This window comes from Pleurodeles waltl, chromosome 10 (assembly GCF_031143425.1).
Source record: "Pleurodeles waltl isolate 20211129_DDA chromosome 10, aPleWal1.hap1.20221129, whole genome shotgun sequence".
Lineage (NCBI taxonomy): Eukaryota > Metazoa > Chordata > Amphibia > Caudata > Salamandridae > Pleurodeles > Pleurodeles waltl.
In genome coordinates, this window is record NC_090449.1 from 1057211679 (window position 1) to 1057228307 (window position 16629).

Sequence of the window (16629 nt, forward strand, 5' to 3'; positions counted from 1 at the left end):
CTTCCTACAATGTTCCTTTTAAAATAAAACACTACCCTGCCAACACTCACAGTAAATTCAACAAACTGCATATAAAAGGATCAGAAGTTAAAAATAAAAATACACACAATTAACATCATATAAATCAACTTAAAAGAAACAATACTTGTAGGAAAGCTCCCTTTTCTGCATGCTAACATTTGTTCAGGCCTACCAGTGTAGCCTGACTGCAGCAGTGCAAAAACTCTAATTCAACCTGTCAAAATAAACCCTTTTGACAGGTCAAAACCTCCCTGTTAAGTATTAATGTTAACCCTAGGTAGGCCTTGTCATCCACAATGTGCGGGGCATGGTATTTAAAAATAGGACATGTAGAAATTTAATGTTAGCATGTCTTTATAGTAACTAGCATCTAAAACCTATTTTTCACTGTGGTAGGCCCAGCTGTGACATGTAGAAAAGCAAAGCACAGATTAGAATCCTAACACTGTATCTAAGGAATAGGTGGAATGTGTGGGATAGGCTATAAAATAATTAAACAACTATTTTTAACAGTTATTTAAAATCCAATTCAATGAAGAAGTCAGTTTTCAATAAATATTAATGCAAATAAACTTCTAGGAAGTTACCTTTCCCTGCCTGAAATTCCCGGTGGTTAATTTACATTTGCTCTCAAATGTCTCCCAGCCAGGAATTCACATTTGTGTATGTCTGAAAGTGGTGAAAGACCTCACAGGAGCAAAGAACAGGCTGCCCTGGATAAGCAGAGATGACTTATCTGAACTACACCAAACCTGCAAGGTGGGTGCTCTGAGCATCGTTTGTGAGACTACAGCGTCAAATCCTGTCTGACAGGTCTGCTGGGTTTACATTTAACACTTTAGGATGTACTTGAAAGTCAGAGAATAGGTTGGCAAGACAATTCTTGCGTATATACTTTCTGGTTGCTAATGAACCCTGCTTTGTCCTACTTGACTTCTGTTTCTAGGTTTTACATTTAACATTGGGGATGCACTTAAAAGGATGGGAAGCAGTATGCCAAAATCTTGTGTATCTACTGTCTCCTTGTTGTAAAACCCTACTTTTGCCCCACCAGATGTCTGTCTTCAGGTTTATTTAGAGTACAGTGGCTGCCTCATTTTGTCATTTTGTTTAAATTTAGTTTGGGAATTTGATTGTGTTGCATTTTTACATTAATGTTTTGGTACTACATAAATACTTTACACATTGTCCTAAGCCTTTCTGCTCTGTGTCATAACTACCAAGAGCTTGAGTACAGGTTTATTTAGTAACTTTAAGGGTTCACGTGGACAATGATTGTAATTATTCCTTAAGGTAGGTAGTCATCCACCACAATTAATCAAATTACTTCCAATACTCAATTGATATAAAATAACATATATTTTAATTAAAGAATGACCCACCAAATCCCCCAAAATCCTCCACAAATGAAAAATCACACATACATAATTATAATGTTATAAAAACAATAAATACATTTTATTTCTAAAACACTTAAAATAAAAAACTATAGCACTCTAAACATTATTATTATTATTATTATTATTACTACTACTTCTATTAAAGATATTACTACTATCTGTGTCTGAAGATTGTTAGGATGGATGCATAAATCGTGGCTACAGACTTTAGGAAGTCTGCATCATCAACCAAAGGTTGGGAGAGAAGTCTGTGAGAGGAGTCTGTGAACGGCTGTCATTTGAAGTACCATGTGAGAGCGCAATTGCATCTGTTAGTTGAAAAAAAAAAGTGGTGCAGTTTCCTTCATGAAGTACCTGAATAAGGGGGGGAGGTTTTAGGAAGTGTGTGTGTTCTAGTGTTAGCTGTCTCATGTCTGGTTTGAAAATATTTCTGTAATGATGCATAGACTCAGTAATTGAGAGATGTTTGCAGTCAATTTCTGATATCTTATTGATGATGGTGTTGGAGATGGGGAACAGGTGTGGAATCCATGCAGGAGCAAAGGTGTCAGTGTTAGAAAGATTCACATTGGGTGGGCCGTTGGGGAGCATCTTGATGCAGTAGAGGTGTATAGTATTTGGGTGAAGATGGAGTCTCTGGCGGCCCTTATGGTTCATTTGGGAGAGTTGAATCTGCAGGTACACAATATAGACCCAGGTAGGGGCCACTGAAGGACACTTAGATGATTCAGGTTAGGTAACATCTCCTTACAAGTGATAGCAGAAAGATCCTCCATAAAAAAGTTGAGTTAGGAGAAGCCCTCATTATTTTGGCATTCCAACAATTTTGAGCAAATCTGATAAAACTCTGAAATTTATGATTTGCCTATTTATATTGTCTAGAGCCAAATAATGAAACAATGGCTAAAGTATGGGCCACAATGTATGAGCTTAAATACTGAGGAGCATATTTATGAGCCCTGTGTACTGCCGGAGCATCACTTTTTTTGATGCTCCTGCAGTGCAGACTACAACCTTATATCTATGAGGCTGCACAAAGCCACTGGGCTTGGCTCTGAATGGCCTCATAGATAGGAGTAGGGTAAAGCAGCACAAGTCGCTGCGTTGCCTTAATCTGCACCAGGGAGGTGTTCCATGGGCTTTACAATGGGTTTTCCCATGCAATAGCCATGGTTTTTCATGCTGCCCCAGATTTCCAAATCACATAAACCTGGGGTAGTGCCAAAACCTTACGCCTCCCAAAGTGAGGCATAGCGAGGAGAAATAGTTTTATTTTTCCTTGCTTTTCCTCTTTCTATGTGTGCCCCTTCCTGCACGAAAACAATCCTGCATGCAATAGAGGCACCCTTGCTCCATGGTGCCTGCTTTGGTGTTAGGCTGTTGCAACGGCGTCAGGGCAAGGAGAAAGGACAAATCCCAATAAATATGCTCCTACTTGCATTTTGGTTGACTGTTGATAAATTGTTCAGTTAAAGGATAACATTCAATAAAAAATCTGCAATGCTACACAGACTACCTAACAATAAAAGAGCACCAACGACCAGGATTGGTATTCTCCATGATTATTAGAAATAATATGAAGCCTACATAAAACACACAAAAAATTAAAAACCTTTACTCTGTTTCAAAATAACAGATTATGAACACAAATTACAGCCTGCCAAAAAATCATAACATATGTATTTAAAATGTACACTCAACCACTTAAGCCAGAAACATCTTAGGGCCTGATTCAGATGTTGATGGACGGCTTACTCCGTCACAATGGTGACGAATATCCCGCCTGCCCAAATATAAATCACATGCGATAGACTGGGATTTAGGTAATGGCGGATGGGATATCTGTTAGCATTATGACAGAGTAACCTGTCCGCCACGTTCTAAATGAGACCCTAAGTTGCATATTCAGAACCCCCACAATGTTTTTCATAGATCTATAAAGTACACAAGTATTGTTCAATCTACAAGTGAGATGAGAGCAATGGGGCATGTGACAGGCTAGCTGTGGATCGCCCGCACATGGAACTGACTGGTGCTGGCGCTGCCTGTGCTGTTCCGGACCTCCCCGGCTTCCCTCCCCGTGATTGGCTGACGGTACCTTCGACGCGGGAAGCCGGGAGGTCAAAAGACCCAGTATCAGAACAAGACGGCGTCGGTGGAGACGGAAAGGAAGTCGGAGGCGGAGACGGGACCAGTGTTGGAGGAGAAGACGGCGAGGAAGACGACGAGGAGAAGGACAAAGAAGATTGGAGAAGCGAGAGGTGCCTGGAGACGGAAGAGCGGTGTCCATCCAAGAGAAGGGACAGGACACCACAGACGGGACCCCTACCAGCAGGAATCAGGGAAAACGGAACGCTGCACCCCGCCACGCTTCCGGAGAAGCGTGGCAGTTCCAGGTGCGTGAGGGCCCTGCCCTGAGGGAGCGGGAAGGAGAGAGAGCGAGAGAGAGAGAGAGAGAGAGAGAGAGAGGGAGAGAAAGAGAGAGAGAAAAGGCAACCGAAGGGTACAAGACCAAAGGGGAAAAGGGGTGGGAGAGCACTATCACATGCAATCACCGAAATATCGAGCACAAAGCATAGAAGCAAATCCCAGTGAGAGGCAGCACCAAGGCACAGCGCACAGAGAATAACCAGCCAAGCAGGCTAATAGGAGAACACTAGATCGTTATAATTACAGAGGAAGAAAAGGGAAAAAGGATAGACCTAGGAAGAATCCCAGTCTAAGGAGGTAGAACAGAGTAATATAAAACGAATACAAAGAAGAAAAGATATCAAAAGTGGAGAGGAACCAAAAGAAGAAAAGACAGGAAAGGAGACAGAAAGAGGAAAATACCCAGAGTATCTTAAATAAATCACTTACCTCTGTTCCTCTCTTTCTCTCCACATACGCTTCCCGGGGAACCTGTGAGACGAGGAGACAAAGGAGAAGAGTGAAGAGTATAATCCGATACCTTAACATCCAAAACAAGCCAGAAGAAAGAAACACAAAAGAAGAAAGACCTAAAACTAGCCTAACTCTAAACCCAAAATACCTCAAATAAACACCTTGTACATAGAACAACCGATTCATGTGTGATTACTACGCGCCAATACCATTACAGGGCACAAAACAAAGTGTTGCATTTGGCAATTAAGGGCCTCATTACGAGTTTGGCAATCTTTAGGGAAGACCGCTGTGGTGGTGGCCGCCATGTTAGCGGTAATCCAACCGCCATATTAATAGTAAGAGTCACACTGTGAAGACCGCCAAAACACAGCCAAAATTCCGAAACCCGCAGGACACTGGTGGGCAGAAAAGAGACGGTCCCACCACCAGCACTGCCAGCCAGACAAAAATCCACCCACCAGATTAAGACCCACAAATCACCACAGCAGTCCTCCAAGGAGGAAAACCATTGGCTGTGCGAACCGCTGCGGTCCAAACTCACTACTGTCAGAACACACCACCACATTGGATAGTTTGAATACCCCACACTTGACACACATCCACACACCCAACACACCTACACACTGCTCTATATAACACACCCCTACACAACCCACAATCCTTTGCAATCGAAACTCCATTCAGAGATACCGAAAGCAGCCAATTATATAGGGATAGCACCTTTATACTATAGGCACACATACACATCACACCCAGCACACACCAGCACAACTAATACATTATACACATCCTGAGCACACACAATTCACAACAACCATTTCACCCTCACAAAGAAGCACCCACACCTCACCAATCACCCAACACTGTACACTTACACTCATAACACCCGCACACACCCTCTACACAACCACTCCCATGTCCCCACAAAAACACCCACATTTCACTGACGATGAGTTGCAGGTCATGGTGGATACAATTGTCAGAGTAGAGCCACAACTGTTGGGAGCACAGGTTCTACAGACATCGATTACCAGGAAAATTGAGTTGTGGCAAAGTTTAGTCGACAGGGTCAATTCAGTAGGCAGCCATCCACGCACAAGGGAAGACATCAGGAAGAGGTGGCACGACCTACGGGGGTAAAGTGCATTCCATGGCATCACACCACCAGATTGCTGTGCAGAAGACTGGCGGTGGGCCCCCACCTCCTCACCCACAGTTCACATCTTGGGAGGAGAAAGTCTTGGACATACTACATCCAGAGGGCTTGACTGGAATACCTGGGGGACTGGAGTCTGGTAAGTACCCACAGCATCCATGTCACACATTTGTCTTGTCCTGCATGCTTCCTCACCACCCAAATACTCCCTAATTAATTGAATGTTCCACTACACCTACCACAGAATCACACCCCTCCCCTGCATGCCACCACCCCACTCAGCCCAACTGCCTACTCAGCCCTTGGCAAAGGCCCTGGCAAATCATATAACTAGGACTCCCAGAATGCACTAACCCATCAACATGAAATCCTGGCATGTGCACAACACATCACATGTAATGCATGTACAACTAAAGTACGAGCCACACCATCTAGATTGTACTAGTGAGGACCAGTACATGGCAATGACAGCAATCCAATGGCACACTCACAATAGCAACCAAAGCAAAACACAGCTACAGCTCAGTGACCATTCCTAATGGCCACAGATCCATATCACCAAGCCTGAAATGGACTGACCTGTGGTGGAAAGTAAGATGGTTGACTCCATGCACATGCACAACATCCAGAGACACAAGTATTACCTTTACATGCCCACATACTGTATTCCCACTAGGACACTATTTTGCAATGCACAGCTATAATGTGTGACATCTAGCAAGCCTGACTATTTACTAGGTAACAGAACTGAACAGTCATGTCAATAATCAGTCAAAACCAGAAGCCATCCGCAGTGTAATATGTACCAAACCTGTTTGACAGCTCCCAACATGGGGTATGGAAATCAAGACACAGGGGGTCATTTTGACCCTGGCGGTACGGGACCGCCAGGGCTAAAATGACGGAAGCACCGCCAACAGGCTGGCGGTGCTTCCAGGCGTATTACGACCGCAGCAGACAGACAGTGAAAAGAGCGACGGGTGCAACTGCACCCGTCGCACGGCCGCAACACCGCTGGCTCCATTTGGAGCCGGCTCCCATGTTGCGGCCCACATCCCCGCTGGGCTGGCGGGGATGTCCAAATGGGCACCGCAGGAGTGCGGCCGCATTGGCGGCCGCCCGGCGGTTACAGCTTGGCCAATTTTGTAATGAGGCCCACAGAGTTGTATGTACAACAAAGATATGCTGTGCAGCATCTGTCAATGCCATTTGAGGGAATCATGTAAGGTCACTGTCTGCATCTCACAAAGAGGTAACCAACCACACTTTCTAACCTGAACTCAGTGTCTCACTCCCTCCACAGGTAACCCTGACATTGCCACCATAGAGAGGATTACAGAGACTGCCAGTCCCCTCAGGATGAAAGCCCCAGGGAGGACAACATGCCTGGTTGTCTGGCCAGTGATAAACTACCTGGCCCATCTGGGACATCTGGTCAGTCAATGACTCACAGCCTCACCCTGCCCGCATCATCCCCTCCCACCCCTCGGGCATCCACATCACAGCCAAACATTCGCTCCCAAACCTGTGTCTCAAGAACAGTTCAGTCAATTGTGTGCCCCTCAGTACAGGGACCTGAGTCGAACCTTGACACCACAGACAATGAAGGTCCTGCTACCACTGGGAGTGGGCACACTGTGCCAGGGGCACAGGTACTAGGGGGCAGGGTGCATGGGAGGGATGCTGTGGGCCAGAGGAAGGTCCTCTAAGGGACTCCACTGACCAGGAAACCATCTCCCAAGTCTTGGGAGCATACCAAAGTTCCCAGGACAGGATGGGCCAAATAATCACCATGTTGGGGGAAAATCAAAGGCTGCAAAGGGAATACCAAAAGAAGTCATGCAGCAGTGGCAGGTACATAATGCCACCATGGCTTCCGTTGCATGGGTGCTGAGGGACATCAACACCACCCTGCATGGTTTCTCCATACACCATCTGGTGCCTTCCACTAGCAACATAATATATGTCCCATCTACTTCAGCAACAGCTAGTGTAATGGAGGCCTTGCCAAGGAAATTACATAACTCAGACACCCTTCCCTCTGTTGCTGAAGAACCCCCCGCAAATGTGGATGTCCACCCAGACATCCGGCTAGAACAGATGCCAAGACCAAACCTACTGCCTGGGGGTGAACCTCTCCTGATTTGTCACCCTTGTGTGCCACACAAAGACCCTGTTGACTGTCCTGAGACATAACTCCATTTTCCCATGGTACAAGGACACTGGATCTGTGTAACCAACTATTGTAGCAGCTACTCCGATGAATCCATCTACCATGACTTCACTCATCACCTTTTTATTTACGCACATTTAATTTGACTTGTCCTATACATAAAATGCACAATAAATCACATTTGAACACAGCTGGTGTATATGTGTCTTTAATAACACTATAACAATTGTCATGCTTACCAACTGTGGTCTGGTAATGCCCCCCTGAATCGAGCAGGGAGTGTAATGTCCATCTGACCGAGGCCCCTTCAGCAGGAGACACATGACAACAGAAATGTCACAGGATAGATGTCAGAGAGGTGGAAATCCAGAGAAACACCAGTGTATAGTCAGTATTCCAATCTGCAATTAGAGCATGACAGAAGTACTATTAGGATGGAGGCATGGTGGCATACTAAGCACATTTACAGGTAATAGAAGTCATGCCTATGGTTGACAACCTACAAAGCAGGGTCACCCAGATTGTACCCATACTTCACTAGGTACAGGCTCTTCACTTAACTATGACATAGCTACATATTCACGTATCCCATGGAACACACAAAGATCATCACAGAGGAGCACAGTACTTAAACCATACACTAACATAGGTCCCATACCTGTAGGATTGTCATTCACCTTGGTCAGTATACAGTTACCTGCACCTTGGACAGCAACGTCAGTATACAAACACAGCTAGGTCCCTAACTCATCACTAAGTAACCCACCCATTGTGAAGCCACATGCCATGATGCAAACATCACACATGGGTCACCAACAACAACTGACACATAATAGACCATTCACACACCCCCAACTCCACTGGTAATAGGAAAGGATAAAGCAGTCACAACCCCACATGTATGAAGGAAGTACTAACAAGGTACCTGTCAGGTACATCTCTCATGTCTGTCACCAATTACCATTGCCTAATGACAATGAATACCTCAAGACTAGTTTGCAGACCCATAAAGGAAATGGCTATATAAGTGAGTCTATCAGTCTGCATCCACAACTTATACATCAGCATTGAAGCTCATGACTCCCCTACTGATAAAGCAACTCAGGAGATGTAATGGCAGCCATCTAATTCAAGGTGTGCACATTCAACACATCAAAAGGTCCACTTCACATGCACACAGTGGACGAAGAACTCAAATGTTGTATGTGGGACTGGCTAGTTTGTGATGACAGGAGACATAACTCACAGACACACACTGCAATGCAAACTTACCAAGCAGCCAGGCCCTCTCCATTTGTAGTTGTACCATTTGATGTGGGACATTGCTGTTCCACATGATGTAGGAATCAAGCGGCGATCCTGGAAACGTGGCTGTGACTTGTGAGATGTACTGGTCTGCCAGACACACCACCTGCATGTTGATTGAGTGGTAGTTCTTCCTGTTCCTATACACCTGTTTATTGGCACTGGGAGGGAGCAGGGCTACAAGGGTGCCATCAATGGCTCCTACCACATAAAAGTCTGCCTTTACATTGGCCAAATCCGCATGTTGGGGGAACCTGATGTAGCTGTCCAGGTGTACATCCTTCAAGAGTGAACATGGGCTGAGACATCCCTGCTGTTAAGGTGACAGTATTCTGAAAGGACCCTGTGGCCAGTAAGTGTAGCACTGACAAACACTTGAACGATGGAAGGTATGCCATAGGGATTGCGAATGGCAGGCATCAGATCTGGCTCCAACTGAATACAAAGATCCATGATGGTATGACAATTCAGACGATATGTCTGGATGACATGCCTATCATCCATGGTTTCCAGGTCTACTAGTGGACTGTACACTGGTGGTTGTTTCAGTCTCCTCATGGCAGCATTACTATTTAGAGAGAAGTGAATATATCATGCAGTATGCACACATCATTTACACAGTGTATATTACATGACACCTAACATCTGTAGAGGATGCGTAGCACTTCTGACATATACATTACAGCCCATGGATATGTATAGATTCCAGCCTCATTGCTGCGCATTGGCTAAAATGTAAATGGAAATGTACGTATGTAACTAATGTTTGTGTACATGTGTGTAAGATTTAGCTGTCTTGCACTATTCACTCATATGTGTTGTAACCTACCAATATCTACCTGTGGCCTATGTGACTCAGAGTAACTTGACATAGTTCTCACCATATGTATTCCCTCATCACGTCATTTAGTACATACATGGCCATTATGTTGCACATTTATGATGGCACTACATACATATATACAGCTCTTTTGGTAGAATAGGTAAATGACGCCGATTATTAAACACACTCATCGATGAATTGTGTCCAAAATGGCAGGTGTCTGACCTACTGTACTGGACAGTTGGAAGTGACCTAAGTCCACCGGCAGAAGTCGTCATAGCAGTAGACAGTCGCAACCACTGTGCAGCTTGTCATTGGGTAACATTGCTGCCTTTAGCGAAGTAGGTCCACTGGCATTGACCGTCAGCGGTGACGGTCCTGTACGTGGCGGCCGTGACCGTCATTTTCCGCAGTATTGCTCACTTGACTTTAGACATTCCACTACGTGAGCTGCTGCGTACTGCCTCTGGGAGCCATCATGCCACGTGCAGTGATAGGGCCCCTTCCTTCACCCCGAAAGAACTTGAGAGGCTGGTGGACGAGGTCCTACCTCTGTATGGACAGCTATATGGGGCACCAGAGGAGCAGGTGCTATGCCTTAGCCATGTGAGATAGATGTTGTGTGTGACGTTGCATCGGGCATGTGCACTGGTGTGGGAGTAGATGCAGGCAGATGGCATGATGTGCATGCCTGTGTGCTGAGAGGATGGGCATGTGTGCTAACTTGCTGTGACTGGTGTGCACTGATCACTCCTATTGGTGTGGTGCCAGTGCAGATGACTTTCTCCCTCTGTCTGTGTCATCCATGCAGGTGAACGCCCATCAGAAGAAGGGAATCTTGGATGCCATTGCAAAGCAAGTTAGGACCCTGCGGGTCCATAGCCAGCAGAGCACCCATTGCAGAAAGCGGTGGGAGGACCTGAAATGCTGGGCCCGGAAGACCGTGAAGGCCCACTGGGGATGTCCTCCCAATGAGGGAGGGGTGCCCGTCAGACTCTGACCCCCCTAATGGCCCACATTTTGGCAGTGACCTACCGTGAGGTGGATGGGTGTTTGAGGACAGCACAGCAGCCACACGGGGGTAAGTACTTACAGAACCCATGTACTTTGCTCTGATAGTTTGGTGATTGCTGTCCCACCTTAGCAGCTGTGACCTAGTATGTTGACTACTGGGATTACCTCTTACTCATTTTGCCTAAGAGATGGAGATCTGGCCCTAGGCTAGCGCATGTGTACGTTTAGGTCACCTGTGCAAGGTACATCTATGTCTGCATGTGGAGATGTACAATTGACAGTGCCACATGTGTGACTCCACCCAACTATATATATATATATATATATATATATATATATATATATATATATATATGTAGGCTGCTGTACCAGCCTACTTGCCCAGTATTTCCTGGACCATAAATCAGAGTATATGATTATGTAGCTCTACGGTGGCAGATCACTCCCATCTATGTACATCATCTGTATTTGCTACAGAGTGCCTGACATATGTAGTGCAGGGCCTAGTTACCTTTTGTCCTGGTACAGGTATTGACTCCATGTGAGTCTGGTTTCTCATTCAATCAACATGTATGGGCAGATTTGGACTGTACATATGGGTTTGTGGTGCTGTACAGATTGCCCCTTCATATACATACTATTGGGTATGTGAAGGTTGTAACTGAAGGACACCCTACTGTGGGTGTCTGATATTGTGTATTTGGGTGTACCATGCATTTCCATGCCATTGAAATGCAGGTGATTCACTATTATCCCAATGCCTTTGTTTCAGAGGAGGTAAGTGGTTGGGAAGTCCTACCCTTAGACAAAGTCCAGTGTCCATGCTATATGTGCCAATTGCCTGCCAATCCTAGTGCAACATATGGTATTATCTGCCTCCATCATTTCACAATGATTACTTGGGTTCAGATCTAGTGGAGTAGGGAAGGGATGGAGTGACATGTTGTCACATGAAGTAGGATATGTGGTGTCCCATATGGAATTCCCTAGCCAGGAGATGTATACTTACAATTGTGCATGTTTTCATGTGTGTATGTGAAGAATGTGATGAACTTCTCTCTCCCTCTCTATCTCTCCCTCCCACTCTCTCTATCTGTGTACATCAGCATTGACAGGCAAAGTAGACGGGGCACAGGTGTGTGGGGATGCTGCCGGACAAGGGACCCGGAGTGCTGAGACCACCGACAGCAAGAGACCCAGTGGCGCGGAGGGTGAGGGGAGTTTCACGGGGGAGACCAGATCTTCCATTTCATCATTTTTGTAAGCCTTCTCCAGTGGACACTCCCTGGCAGACCCTTCTGGGACCACACCAGCACCATCTTTGTCCACCACCCTACTTTCTACCACTGCCCTCCCTGTAGCGTGCCCATTCATCCAGGAGGGTGGGTGCCTTCTTCGCCGCAGGCACCTCAACCCCTTCCCCGGTCAGCCCTGCTGCCCTCAGTGAGGAGGCTATTGACTCCTGAGGTCGATCTCTGTGGGTCCGTTGACCATCGTGAATGCCATCCAAGGACTTGTAATTGAAGTCCAGCAAAGTAATGCATTCCTGGAGGGCATTCACAGTGCACTGGCTGGCCTACAGAGATCCTTTCAGGCTGTATCCCCACACTGATGGCAGCCAGTCACCCTTTGTCTTCTGTCCCTCCTCCACCTTCTTATTCCCAAACCCAAACCCCTCTTCCGCGACCCAGCCAAAGCACACAGACAGACAAGCCTGCATCCACTTCAACATCCAAGGGTAGCACTGACAAACACAAGCACCACAAGACCCACCACCGGCATGCAAACAAACAACATCCACCTGCAGACACTGCAACGGTCACTACCTGCCCTGATACCCCCATAACCCCAGCACCACAGACACCACACCTGACATACCTGCAGTCACCACACCAACATTCACCAATACAGCCACAGCACCTATCTTACACCCAGTCATCATGACAGCAGACCCTCAGACATCCACCCCAGTCACCACATCCACAGCCACCACAACTACCGACACACAAACATGCAGCACATCCACTATGCCTGCAGTCACTACCCCAACAGACAGTCACCTATCCACCACGGCATCTCCCTGCACCTCTACCCCCTCCTCCTCCTAAGACACATAAACGCCCACACTCACCCACCCAACAGGCACCCACCACCCACAAGCATACCTTGCACACACGTGTACTCAAGACATCCACCAAGACACCTCTTACAGCCACTACCTCTCCCTCCACTCCCAAACCCTTTTGCCATGACCGTCCCAGTGGGAGTAAGAAGGTTTTCCTCTCAGAGTTGTGCCCTTTCCCTACTCCTCTCCCACCCCGTGATACCAATAGATGGTCTGTGTCCCTCCCCAAGCCCAGCCCTTCTACCTCTAAGACCTCCTCTGCCACCCCTGCAAGTTCCCATGCTCCTCCCCTGCCAAGAAGTCGACCCCTCCGAAGAGTTCTCAGCCCTCCCCTAAGCCCTGACCTAAGCCCCCCTCCCAAACCCAAGCCCAAGGATCACCCACCCAAGCCTAAGCTCAAACCCCCCTCTACCCCGGCCTCCAATCCCCGAGGTGCCTGCCTGCCCCCTTGATGCCCCAACCCATGGAGATTATATTGCAGTCAGGAGTCAAGTCGGGGCACACATGTGCTTATTGTGCATGTTGCACTTGTTATTATTGGACTGGCCTCTGAGCTTGGACATTTATCATATATATTTAATATTTATTACATCACAGGGCCAACCTGTTGTTGATTTAAAGGTTACATCTTTGTCCTGTATTTCTTTGCTTAGGGCAGTTTTGGTCTTGGCTGACATTGTTTGTGTGTAAGCATTTTGTGTGAGTGGTGATTGTGCTACCAGTTGTGTCTGGGCTGCATGTGTGGTTGTGTGCATGGCATTTGTCCCCCAGTGATGGGTGTGTTGTATGATGGGCATGTGTATGTTGGGGATATGTTGTTGTGTTGGCGTTGTGTGGTTTTTGTGTTGACCTCTGTTATTTGCTGTGTTGTGTGCCTTTGTGTGGTTGCACTGTGTGCGTGAGAGTGTTTGCAGGGTATGTAGTATGGCTCGTTGTTTGGATTTGTGATTGTGTGTGTTTGTTCTCTGGTGTTATTATGTTGTGTTGTGAGTATGTTTGTCAAGTGGAGGTGTGTATTGTGGGTGCTTAACAGTGTTTTGTGGTCTTGCGGTTGTGGTGTAGTGGTGTCATTTGGTTGTGTTGTGTGTTGTTGTGTGTGACCGTGCTGGTGCTGTGTGTCTTTGGTTTGGTGTGTGTTTTTAGTGTGTGTGTGTGTGACGGCTGTATTGTTTGTGCGTGTGCAGATGTGGCTGTGTGTGTGCATGTAAGTGTGAGGTTACGTCTATGTATTGCGCTCTCGCCACCCGTCCCGGATGTGTATGTTGTGTGTGCATAGGTACCTGGGAATTTTCTAACATTGACAGGTAGGTGTGTACTTACGGTTGGTGTCGCTGGTTCCGGAGTCGTTGAGCGAGCAGGAGCAGAAGGACGATGTGCAGTTGAGGTTCCATGGCAGCTTCAGGTTGGAATGTGTTCCTGAAGGTGGGTGTCTCCTTTTCTAGGATTGGTTTCTGCCAGGGTTTCCATGGTGGTACGACTGCAGCACAAACCATGGTGGTGTGCAGCCTCGTAATATGTCCGGTGGGAACATGGTCTCTGCTGGCCTGAAGGTGGCTGCCGACATCTGTGGCGGCCTGACCGCACTGGCTGTGGTGGTGGTGGATTGGCTGTATTCTGTTGGGAAGACCGCCATGCTCATAATTTGGTGGTCTTCTCCGCCAGCGTGTTGGCGGTAGGACCGCCACCGCCAACATGTCGGGCCTGCAACCGCCAAACTCGTAATTACCCCCTAAGTTTTCAAAGCAAAGTTCTAAACTTCTCAGATTAAAGTTTTGGCAGTCTTTCAGCTTTTTTGGTAATCAAAAATACTTTCAGACTTGGAATATGAGAAGTAAATGACTTCCATGACACAATTCAAAGGAAAGGTGGGCTAACATATGTCATCACTTTGAGAGCAAAACAGAGGCATAACAGTCAATGGGATCCAAAAAATCCTTGTTTTGGCACAGTGGGGGGATGGAGAGGCTCTCTGGGAGACAGTGAATGGAAGGACCTGGAAGGCTGGCACTTTACGAACATCTCAAACACTTTGAATCAGGAACTCAGAATTTAAACGCCAACCTATATATAGCAACCTCAAACGTCATTTTAATCTCTTGAAGATGTTTTACCTTAATTTGGCTTAAAAAAAAACTCTATAAAAGGTTACCTGAAGCATCAAGTGTATTTATAAAAATAAATAAAGTGGTTTGCCGACGTCATGCAATTAACTTTTTATGAAAATGTGATGACCTAATTCATTCACAATCAGAAATTCTGCAGTTTGCAAATTATCCATCTACTTTATTTTTTAAATAAGGATTATTTACTTTTCTTTTTAAACTGCAACAGTTTTGATGGATCATGGTTTTGAATTAGCAAAGACTTAAATTTATAGATTAATTTACATATTACATAATTTATGATTTGTTGTCTGTTCCTTCGTGAACTTGTGCTATAAAGTGTAATTGCAGAAAAGACAAATTATTTTTCTCTAATAAATTAATGGTTAGAGAATTATGTAACCTTCTAGTGCAGTGGTTCACAACCTTTTGACTTCTGTGGACCCTTACTTTATCATTACAGGAACCCAGGGACCTCCACTAAATCATAATTTGAATCTGGGGAACCCCCACTGATTCACTATTGAAAGCTGGGGACCTGATCGGTTAATATTATTTAATTTTCTAAATAGTTGCGGACCCTCTGAGGAGGCTTCGCAGACCCCCAGGTGTCCCCGTACCACAGGTCAGGAAACACTGTTCTAGTGTGCTGGTTGTTTGCCCACTCAACTGGTTCCTGGGACTTTTGCAAAAATGTCATAGAGAACAGTGATTTGAAGAGTAGATTCGAACATTAGCATACCCAGTGGTCTAAGAAGACTAAGGGACACTATGGGACCGCCATAGCCGTGTGGAGGATGCCACCGTCATACCGGTGGCGCCCCCCTACCCTACTACAATGTTCCTGCCAGACTGACCGGCGGGAACCTTGTAATAGAGCATTCCCGCCGGTCAGTCCGGTAGGAATAGTGCTACAGTATAGGACTCAGCTCCCTTAAGGAAGCCGGATCCTATACCGTAGCTCAGAGGGGGCCGACCAGCACCCTCGGAAAGTAGACTTTCTGCAAAGCAGACAATATGCATTCTGACGGTGCTGGACAGGGGGTCCCTGCACTGCATGAGCATGGGCAGTGCAGGCCCCCCGTGGCCCCAGCCACTGGCTTTCCACCTGATTCTTCTTGGCGGGGTCCCCTCCATGAAAAGGCTGGCAGAAGGTGGGGTTGTAATCAGCCTGGCTGTGCTGAATTCAGCACCACCATGGCTCGTTACAAGCCTGACCGCTGTCACCCCATCGGGGACGACGGTCTTTAGATGGGTCCATCTGCCTAAGTCATAATTAGGCAGTCGGACCGCCTGGAGTGCGGAGGTCTGACCATCAACACGAGTGTGGCAGTCAGTCCTTGGACCACCACACTCATAATGAGGCCCTAAGTCCATGAATCTGAAAAAACAAGTCAGTTTAAAAAAACACAGAGTGGAATGAACTTGCCCACTCCACGGAAGGATAGACAGACCTGAAGCGCCTTGAGAGAAGGTGGTGAGATATTGCGGGGTGGAGGACCTTTTGTCAGAGGCCGAGTCAGACAACATAATATAGTTGGTGATAGTGAGTGGTGATTACCTGAAGAAGAAGATCCGATAAGAGATATTTCCTAAAGCCTAGCCTCATTAAGAGGTGGGCATC